The sequence below is a fragment of the Miscanthus floridulus genome, chromosome 9, assembly GCF_019320115.1.
Source record: "Miscanthus floridulus cultivar M001 chromosome 9, ASM1932011v1, whole genome shotgun sequence".
NCBI lineage: Eukaryota > Viridiplantae > Streptophyta > Magnoliopsida > Poales > Poaceae > Miscanthus > Miscanthus floridulus.
Window position 1 is genome coordinate 67,217,245 of NC_089588.1, and position 11,672 is coordinate 67,228,916.

The 11,672-nt window shown below is 47.6% G+C and overlaps 1 non-coding gene across 1 annotated transcript; it reads right to left on the reverse strand.

Moving 5' to 3' along the window:
• Positions 1–345: 345 nt before the first annotated feature.
• On the reverse strand, positions 346–452 carry LOC136484516 (small nucleolar RNA R71). The gene has a single exon (XR_010766038.1). It is a non-coding gene; the product is annotated as a small nucleolar RNA R71 (small nucleolar RNA).
• Between the last annotated feature and the right edge of the window lie 11,220 nt (positions 453–11,672).

An 11,672-nucleotide genomic window follows, 5' to 3' on the forward strand; every position in this document is an offset into this window, starting at 1 on the left:
ACGCTCTGTGAGTACTCCGTCCTTGCTGTTGCCAACATGCCCATTGGGCCTGCTGTCAACATGGGTGACGCGAACTTTGAACTAAAGACCAGCCTAATCATGATGGTGTAGGCTAGTTTGTTCTGTGGACTGCCTAGTGAGGATGCTAACGCTCATTTGTAGCACTTTCTGGACACCATCATCATGAAGGATGTCACACCTGAGATCATCAGATTCCATCTATTTCCATTCTCCCTCTTGGGGAAAGCAAAATAGTGGTTCTACAAGGACCAGGAAGCTATCGACACAAGGAATAAGTGTTCCACTGCATTCCTTTGGAAGTTCTTCTCGATAGGTAAAACCAATGCCCTTCGAGGAAGAATTTCCAATTTCTAGCAGACAGCTTCAGAATCCATCCCCAAAGCGTGGGAGAGGCTGCAAGAATACATGCTTGCCTACCCACACCATGAGATGGAAAACTAGTTGATCCTTCAAAACTTCTACAATGGGCTAACTTCCACATCTAGAGCCCACATAGATGCTACTACTGGAGGATCCTTCTTCTCACTCACAGTCAGCGAAGCTATGGCTCTCATTGAGAACATGGTCTCCAACCAAGGGTGGAGTGAAGACAGACTCCAAACCCAACAAGATGACATGCATACCGTGGAGGAAACAAACATGCTGGCCGCAAAATTGGATATCCTAATAAAATGCTTGGACAAGGAAAGAGCAACCTATGGTACTGTCCAAACGCTCAACATGCAACCTATGACATGCGAGGTGTGTAGAAACATCGGACACTCGGGGAACGACTGCCTCGAAACCTATGACGATGCGCTGAACAACAATAATGAGTTCCATCGACAAGGAGGTCTAGGGTGGAACCAGTCGCACCTACAATATCTGGGAGGTAACTATGCTTACAATTTAAATTTTGCAATTCAACCCTCCCTAAAAGATCTTGTGTTAGGGCAAGCTCAAGTAAAAGAAATCTAATCAAGAAACTTGCCTCTAATGATAAAATTTTGGAAAACATTAATTCAAATTTAGAAGGCTTCACCTTTTCCTTCAAAAATTAATTAAGCCTTAATAAATTGTTTGAAAGCCAACTAGCTCAAATTGCTACTACAATTCCTGCAAATGGTTTTGAAAAGATCCCGAGGCAACCCAAGATTTCATTTGAAAATATCAACGCGGTGACCATGTGGGGCGGTAAGTCCACTCGTGATCTACCATATCCTAACCATGCAAGAAAAGCCAAAAAGCACAGGGCTACAACCCCAAACTAGAGGATTTGAGTTAGCTTGGGGGAGAACCCCCACAAGGTAACATGTATCTTGTACTCTCACCACTTTCTATTACCTTACATAAAGAAAAAAAGAGAAGAGAAACAAAAAATAAATAAAAAACTTATGGTTCTCTTGTTCACCATTTAATGTTTCACCTCCGTTGGATGAATCTTGTTTTATCCTCTTATGCTTCCTCTCTCTACGCTAGCATGTTTTGGTTTGGGAGTGTTGGCCATACATCTTTTGAGTTAAGCATGGTCCTTAGTTTGAAGTTTGGATGTAATGATCATACTTCTATAGTTTTTTTAAGCATGGTGCTTAGGTTAATTAACATACCTTAATCAAATGAGACATGATGTCTAGTTTGATTATTGAACAAACTGCTAGTGTAGATATTGGTCAATTATATGGACTAACCCTTGCAGAAATTTATCAACTTCATGAGGGTAAGTCTTTGAGATGACAACTGAGATGAAAACTTATTTTGTGAACCTTGATAATAATAATAAAAATAATGATGATAATAATTGTGGGGGTATTAACCCCTATACCCTTATGGCTGGGCTTGGGCTGGCCTGGACTAGGGGATCTGGCCCACTAGAAGACGACGTGTGGCCTGGCCAATCTATTCGGAGTCCCACGCAAGGAATCAAGACAGATTTGGAGATCAAGCAAGATCCTGGTAGGTTAAAATAGGAATGCTTATCCGGCCACCTATGGCAATTGTAACTGGTTAGGATTAGTTTCCAGATCTGGGACCCCTCTAAAAAACATCTCTCATTGACATACAACAATACAATCAGAGGTAGGATGTAGGTATTATGCCTTCATGGCGGCCAAACTTGGATAAAACCTCATGTCTGTCTTGCACCTGGACCACAGGCTCCGATGACTTCATCGCCATGACCCCGAAGGAGGCGCGGATTCCATCTACGTCGACCACTGCTTCACCTGCATCGGCTATGGCTCTGACCATGGTGGATCTGGCTCCGACCACACCAACATCGTCTTCAGCCATGTCGACAACCCATTGTCCACTTCCTTGCTACAAAGGGAGGCAGATCGACAACACCGACATGCTCGACTCCATTGATCGGGTCGGCACCAAACTTGCTGAAACCCTAGCTCTGGTAAGTTCGATTCAAAGTCAACCTAATGAGCAAGTAACCACTACCCACAACAGATCTACCTGACTAGCTTGGGCCAGTCATCCTGCATGACTCGGTATGGATCTTATGGTCACATCTACTCCTGAAGGGCACTCCGTTCATCGCCAGCCGGCCCCCACAACGGGTCTCCGGCTCTCCAAGTACGAAGCCTCAATGGAGAACCACCAGGCCCACCCCTATGGCCTGCACAACTTCGTCAACATGGTCTAGATTGAGGATTATCAAGAAGGATTAGTCCACATAGTTCAAGAGGGTGGCTCAAGCTCCTCGTCCAGCATCGCATCTAATGCCTCCTTCCACACCGAGCTCCAACATCATGACAACGAAGGCGTTGAATACGATCTGGATATCCCAGACCATGCCTCGAGATTCCCACGATTCCCATCCTTCCCACCAAGACGAGGAGACTTGATCCATGTTGTCAGTAATGATGAACCACCGACAGTTGGCAAAATAGAACAAGAAAGGCTAGCACGCGAAGCATGCAATATTGACCGATTTAATCGCCGACAAATTAAAGCCAAGACAGAAGAGGAGGCACGACGCATAAGGGTCCAGCCACACGACCTTAACAATGCCTTTGACAGGGTGGGGGACAAGCAGGTCTTCAGGACTCCAAGTGCCAACGTAGCTGTTGCTATGGTGACAATGCAATAACTACCCAATACCCCAAAAACTCAGGTAGTTCATGATGATATACAAGCTTACCTGACAGCTGCTATGGCCCAGACCACAGAGATTGTAAATCAAGCCCGGGCTCCATCCATCTTAGTCGAATCAAGCCACAGCCGCCAGTACTCAAGTCGCTCATAGCCACCCAACCAACGTGGCTCACGCAACAACGACCCATCAGACAACCATCAAGGCAGAAACGGTGGCCATGATGGTGGTCAGGACGACAACCGCCACCAGGATGACAACCATCGCGACTACTGGGACGACAACTGCTGAGACAACTATGATAATTGTCATGATAACCGCGGTCATAGGGTTAACTAGGGTGGCAACCGGGATCGCCGTGATGGCAATAACGATCTTCGCCATTACCTCGGAGAATGTGATTTGCATGATCGCATTAACCAAAGAGCCAACGATCATGCATCCCACGAAAGCTATCACCGCATGGAATATGATACTGCCCACGGCCCTCCGGGTTTGAAGCAGTTTACCCCACACCTTCGCCAAGTCATATGGCCTAAGAACTTCAAGCTCAAAAAACTTCAGAAGTACGACGGCAAGGAGAACCCTGAATTATGGGTCATGCTCTATGAAACTATGTGCAGATCAGCCATGGCTGACGAGCACATCATGTCTAACTACTTCCCAGTCGCCATCGGCCATGTAGGCCACCAATGGCTAGTCAGCTTGCTGGCAAACTACTTTCATCCTTAGCAAGAGCTCAAGCAAGCATTCATCGACAACATCATTGCTACTTGTGAGCAACTCGGCAACAAATATGATCTGCAGCAGATCCGAGATCGCAAAGATGAGCCACTACGCGAGTACATCTGATGCTTCTTGGAGATGCGCATCAAGGTCCCATCAATCTCTGACAATGAGGCAATTGAGGCTTTCATCATTAGTCTCTGCTTCCATGATGCCCTAAGGGACAAGCTCCTCCGTAAGAGACCTGAATCAGTCACAGCGCTCCTGGCTACTGCCAAAAAATATGCGGATGCCGATGATGCTAAAAAGATAATCATCGAAGAAGCAGCAAGGGTTCCATGCTCCGACTACCCCCCACACCATGATGACTACCGCGACAACCATGGTCGGAACGACAATTTTGATCGCTGCAACCAGTGCAACGATTCCCGCGACCACTGCGACTAGCATAATCAGCGGCGTAATCACCGTGACGATTACAGGGGCAAGCGTGCTCGGGAGGACGACCGCGAGGTCAACACCGTCAAAAAGGGTGGCGGACGTCGCAACTACGAAGAAGACTACGCCAAAGCATTGAATGGACCCTGCCAGCTCCATCCCAAGTCCAACCACACCATGGAGAATTGCCGTGTTCTCAAATCTATCTACACGTGCCAACTGGCTCCGAATACATCCGATAAGCCTAATGACACAGGGGAGCAATGCAACGAGGACAATGACGATGAAGACACAGATCCCCATCACAAGTACGTCAAGCCAACTGATCGTATCCACACCATCATTGGAGGCAAAGTGTCCATCGAGACCAAACAAGAACGCAAGCTGCTCGCCCACGCTTGCTTGAATGTGGCCAACGCCAACAACCTCATCGCCGATCCGCGGCTCCCTCCTTGGTCTCACCGCGAGATCTCCTTCAGTAGAAAGGACCAATGGGCTGTGATACTTGAGCTAGGATGTTTTCCTCTAGTTCTCGACCCTTGTATCAACAAGGTTTAGTTCGACAGAGTCCTGATTGATGATGGTAGTTCCATCGATATACTGTTCAAGAACAGTTTGCCAGCCCTGAAGATAACCTAGGCTGATCTCAAGCCATACGAGGCACAGTTCTAGGGTGTTCTCCCCGGACAGAGCTCCACACCTCTCGGGCAGCTCATGCTACCTATGCAATTTGGTACCCCAGACCACTTCCACACTGACTACGTCAACTTTGTGGTCGCTGACTTCGACGGCACCTACCATGCTATCCTTGGTCGACCAGCACTCACCAAATTCATGGCCATACCTCACTACAGGTATTTGGTGCTCAAGATGCCTATAGAGAAAGGGGTTCTAACTCTTAGGGGCAACATATACGCAGCTTATACCTGTGAGGACGATAGTTTCAAAATAGCAGAGGCTCACGACCTCTCTATTCGCATAGCCGACCACCTAGAGATCCTAGAGCTCGAGGCCCCATGCAAGAACATCAAGTCCAAAGAGCACAAATCGATCTAGCTGGTCGACAGTGATCCCAGCAAAATGGCCCTTATCGGGGCCAACCTAGATCCTAAATAGGAAGACGCACTCGTCAGGTTCTTGAGGAGCAACATGAGTGTGTTCGCATGGAAACCCGCTGACATGCCCGGTGTACCTCGAAACTTGATCGAGCACTCCTTAAATGTCGACGGCAAGGCCAAACCTATCAAGTAGAAGCTATAACGGTTCGCTCGTGATAAAAAGGAGACTATTAGAGTAGGAGTTACATGGCTTTTGGTAGCCAGATTTATCAAAGAAGTGTATCATCTAGAGTGGTTAGCCAACCCAGTTCTTGTACGCAAAAAGAATAATGAATGGAGAATGTGCGTTGATTACACTGATCTCAACAAACACTGCCCTAAAGACCCCTTTGGCTTACCTCGCATAGACGAGGTCATAGATTCAACTATCGGTTGCGAGCTGCTTTCCTTTCTTGATTGCTACTCTGGTTATCACCAGATCGCTCTCAAAAAGGATGACCAGATCAAGACTTCCTTCATCACGCCTTTCGGCGCCTACTGCTACACGACCATGTCGTTCAGGCTCAAGAACACTGGGGCTACCTACCAACGCGCCATACAGGCCTGCCTCAAAGACAAGATAAAAGATGACCTTGTTGAGGCTTATGTTGATGATGTAGTTGTCAAAACCAAGGAAGCACATACCCTTGTTGACAACCTAGAACGCACCTTTGTAGCCCTTAATACATTCCAATGGAAATTAAAGCCAAAGAAGTGCATCTTTGGTGTTCCTTCTGGTATACTGCTTGGCAATGTCGTCAGTCATGATGGCATACGCCCTAACCCGGAGAAAGTCAAAGCTGTCTTGGACATGAAGCCGCCCAAAAAGGTGAAGGGTGTTTAGAAGCTTACCGGATGCATGGCTGCCCTCAGTCGTTTCATATCAAGATTAGGCAAAAAAGGACTACCATTTTTCAAGCTGCTCAAAGCATCCGAGAAGTTTGAGTGGTCGGAGGAAGCAGACGTTGCCTTCACACAGCTGAAACAATTCCTTACATCACCTTTGGTCCTCACTGCTCCCAGAGAAGACAAAACCCTCCTGCTTTACATTGCGGCAACTAATTGAGTGGTCTCCACTGCCATGGTGGTCGAGCATGATGAGCCTGGCCACATCTACAAGGTACAGTGACCAATCTATTTCATTAGTGAGGTACTCAATGAATCCAAGACCAGGTACCCACAGATTCAAAAACTGATCTACGCCATACTGATAACATCCCAAAAGTTGAAACATTACTTCGATGGATATCGTGTGGTGGTCATGACTGAGTACCCTCTAGGAGACATCATTCGCAACAAGGATGCAAATGGGCGCATCGTCAAATGGGCAATGGAGCTATGCCCTTTCTCCTTAGAATTTGCAAGCCGTACTACAATCAAGTCTTAGGCACTTGCCGATTTCATCGTTGAGTGGATAGACTTAAGCACACCTACCTCTCAGGGGCCCGATGAGTATTGGAAGATGTACATCGATGGCTCTCTCAACATTGACAGCACAGGAGCAGGAGTCCTTTTCGTGTCACCATCCAAGGAGCAGCTCCAATACGTTCTCAGGATTTATTTCCCAACGTCTAATAACGCTGCCGAGTACGAAGCATGCCTACATGGTCTGCGCATTGCGGTCGAGCTCGGTGTCAAATGTCTCTATGTCTATGGAGACTTGACTCTGGTCATCAACTAACTCAACAAGGACTGGGATACGACTAGCGAAAAGATGGACGCATACTGCAAATCAATCAGAAAGCTGGAAGGCAAGTTCTATGGCATCAAGTACACACATGTGGTTCGGGACAAAAATCAAGCAGCAGATGCGCTGTCAAAGTTAGGATCATCCTAAGCCAAAGTCCCACATGGCGTATTTGTTCAAGACATACTCACGCCTTCCATCGAAGAGGAAGATCCCATGGTCGACAAGCCTCCAGACCAGCTATTGGTGGCTATGGTTCTGGTGTCAAACACCACCAAACCACCTCTGACCACTAAGGAGCTTGATTGGAGAGTACCTTTCATCAAGTACCTGATAGATGGTAGCGGTTACACTGATCGGACAAAAAATGAATGCCTGATGCATCGCAATAAGTAGTATCTTCTCGTCGATGGCAAATTGTGGCGTAAGAACGCAAAGGAGGAAATCTTGATGAAGTGTATAACCCAAGAGGATGGTGAACATCTCCTGGACCAAATCCACTCTGGCTCCTATGGCAACCACATGGCCTCAAGAACGCTAGTTGGCAAGGCTTTCCGAGCAGGGTTCTATTGGCCATCAGCCATAGCCGATGCAGAGAAGCCAGTCTGCCATTGTGAGGGTTGTCAGTTCTTTACCAAGAGAATTCACGTACTAGCACATGAGATTCAGACAATACTAGCCTCTTGGCCCTTCGCATGCTAGGGACTGGATATGATCGGGCCCTTCAAACCGGCTCCTAGGAAATTTACATGCGTCTTTGTGCTGATCGACAAATTTTCTAAGTGGATAGAGTACATGCCTCTAGTACAGGCATCTTCAGAAAAGGCTGTCACATTCATCGACTAGGTCATCCACTGCTTCGGCATACCCAATAGCATCATCACTGATCTGGGTACTCAGTTCACCGGGAACGCTTTTTGGGACTTCTACGATGAAAGGAGCATAGTAGTAAAATACGTCTCGGTGGCGCACCCTAGAGCTAATGGACAGGTCGAGCGGGCGAATGGTATGATCTTGGACGCACTTAAAAAGAGGATGTATAGGGAAAATAATAAAGCTCCCAGAAGATGGCTCAAAGAGTTACCAGCCATGGTCTAGGGTCTCAGAGCCTAGCCCAGTCGCAATACCGGCGTATCACCATACTTTATGGTTTATGGCACTGAGGCAGTGCTCCTAGTAGATATAGCCTTTAGATCAGCATGGGTAGAGAACTTCGACGAAGACAAGGCCAATGAAGTATGGGAGCTAGAAGTGAATAGTGCAGAAGAGAAGCGGCTCGATTCTTGTGTACGTACAGCCAAATACCTTGCTGGTTCTTCATTATTGCGGACCTAGTCCTGAAGTGGAAGATGAATCAGGCTGGCGTCCACAAACTCGCAACCCCATGGGAAGGGCCCTTCATGATCAAGGAGGTTACACGACCAATGTCTTACAGGTGAGCTCACCTAGACGGTACAGACATACCCAATTCATGGCACATCGACAAGCTTAGGTGTTTCTATGCTTAACTACTAAGATATGTACTCCTCTTGTACTTTTGATTTAATAAAGCTATTATGACTTCTCCGACCACTCTAATGTGTCATTTCGAAGTCTATTGATATTCTAACTCTACCAGTTAAAACCGACCACCATTCCTTCTTGGGTTTTCAGAGTAGGCCCTGTCTCCGGTTTCTCTCAATGCGTGCATGGGATCCGCTCTCTATGCTATGGGTGATCGGCAGGTGCTCTCTAGTTTGACTTGTGTGTTTCTATGTGTGCACAAACACTCTGACCGCAAGACAAACCAGGGTCATACAAACCTTTTAGGATGACATGTCAACTAAACTAGTACAACTAAATAGAACGTCAACATGTTCTAACTTAGTTACATCGGTACGATGTCTGAGCTTAAAAACATTTTCTACAAAACAAACAAGCTCATGTTGTTATACAGTTATGTTATTACAAGCTTGCCTAAAAAGGTCCAAGTTTACAATAACACAACTACATCTTCTTCCACAGCTATAGCCTACACTAATGGCTGGTCGAGGCACGCGACACCTGCTGCTCGCTGGGCCTAACATTGTGCTTGAGTCTTGGGGACTCTTGCACTGGTCGAGCTGAAGAAGATGGCCCCACCGACGCCTAGCTAGTCGAGACCACAGGCTTCGCCGGTTGGCTTAAAAATAAAGGTGTTTCCAGCTAACTTGTTGATGGCATTCCCCGTACGGATGGCGTCGCACCTCCACATAGGTTAATGTCGCCAATTATTTTCGCTGACTAGTCTAGCTGGGTCATCCGTAGCTCCTCGGCCTTGTCTGGATCTACCTCCTTTGGGTATCCAGCCTCCAGGCGCTTGAGATTGATCAAGGGGTAGTGAGCACGTACCATGCTTAGCACATGTGCGCCTGTGTACTCACCTGCCTCCTTCACAAACTCTTGGAACCATCCCCATGCCTTTCGGCATCTCTCGATCAATCCCAGCTGCGGCGTCCTTGGCACGTCCTCTGTTAGCGCCGGATCGATGAGGTCAAGGACCAGCAAAATGCCCGTTGCCACCTCCTAGCACCGGCTTTTCTAGGTGTCACGATCCTGGGTGATCTATTAGCACTGTGCCTTCTAGCCATCATGGTCTTTTATCATGGCCTCCAGATGCTTCTTCGTGTTGATTTTTAAAACTACAAACCGTACATGCTGTTAAGACGCTATATTACGCCAAACTACGATAAGCGACCAAAATGAGCAAAGGGGTTTGGAAAACTTACTTTTCAGATCCTCTGTCATCTTGGTTGTGTGGTCTCGGAGATGTGACTGGTCTTGCACCAGTTTTTTGTTCTCCTCTTTCAGACGATCACACTCCACGACCGCATGACTGTTCTCCTCTCGGAGATGGGCCACTTCAGCTTCCAAGCCTGCACTACAGCTGTTCCTACCAATAATGCAACAACACTGGTAGTATTCATTATGATAAAGTGGCTACTTACTTATTCTTTCCTGCTCTTTATTACTAAGCTAGACGACTAGGTTCTGGTTCTAGGACTCTTGCTCCACCTTCTCATGGTTGGTGGCTTCAAGTCGATGGCATAGGCGTTCCACCTCCACCATCAGCTCCTTGCTGGTTGTAGTGATCCCCTCGACCTGGTCGAAGCATTTCTTGCGGTACCTTGCAGTCTTCATTAAGTCCTGTGTGCAGATAGCTAAGTAAGACAGCTTGACTCGACAGCAAGATCAGGGGGTTAAGTGAAGCTTACCTGCACTTCCGTCACCAGCCGTTTTGCTACCCGTTCAACTTTCTTGGTCTCTTTGACCTCTAGGATTTCCTCATGAACAACCCATTGATCGTTCCACCAACACAACACATACACATGTTGTTGTTTGTCCTATGGACGGCCTAGGACCTCCTCCACTTCGTCCTCTTTGGGTTCTTCTTCAGGTCTCGGTGCTGGTCCGGCGTTAGTAGCCTCTGCGATCACTATGGCTTTCCCATGGGCTGCAGCATTGACAAAGGTGCTCTATGCTCTCGCCTCCTGCCACTGCTCCTCAGTCTGTGCCATTACACTTGATGTTGAGGTGTTGCCCTCAGCAGGTTTAGCGCTCAGAGCACTCGTGCTTGGCTCGGCTCTTCCCTCGACCCCCTGCTTGGGGACTGCTGTCTGACTGTTTATTTTCTGAGGCCCCGACAGATCTTCTGCTATGGGTTCCTCGATGGCCAACTACTGGGTAGTCTGCTCTGCAATTACTGGCAGAGCCACACCGCTTCCGGCTAGCTGGTCCAGACTTTCGGTGGACGCCGAGCTAATACATCTAAGATAAGTTCAGAAGGTAATCATATTCAATGCAAATTGCTAGCTTACATCAAGGTTACAAATACTTACATGTTGGAAGCATGGAATGATGTGGCAAAGGCGCATCTCTTTGGCCATGCTTACTCCACATGTTGTGCGGGTGACTCCTGGTCTCCCCCTACATCCAGCACTATCACTGGGCCTTGGTGCTCGACTAGCACGGAGGAGCCACCTTACTCCATCGACTCTAGTTGCCTCCTCCTCTTTCGAGGGATGAGTCAAAAGGTGTCTACATCCTCTCCCACCTCTGCGTCATCGTCTGACAAAGTAAAAATTGCCTAACGATGCTTGCTGGCCATTGGCCGCTTACCAATAGCTTTGGCCGCCGCCTCCTCTCTAGCTCCGAGCACCGCCCAGTCGACATCCTCGGTCCCGACGTTGGTTTGGGTCATTGGGTCAGCTCCTTGTGGCCAATCTACTCTAGGGGGTGGCAACACAAACACTATCGCTCTATCCTGACCATTAATCTAGGAAACAAATGAGAGTGAACATAGTAAGTTTCTACCACAATATAAGACTATGGGTACAAGTCAAGGTGAGTTATCTTTGGGGGAGGTCGGGCGAGCTTGAAAGCGTGCTCGATGTCGCTCAATCTGACATAATTTGGATCAGCTAAGTTGAATAGCTCTCCAATTCTAGCTCAGACTTCATTTTTGTCAAGCGCCCCCTACCTCGTCCTTGTTGGGTCTGTGCTACCTTGATACTCATAGCCAGGATGTACCCTCCTCTGGCAGGGCTAGATCCGCCGGCTGATGAAGCTCCCGACCATGCTCAGACCATACAGTTTTTTCCATGGG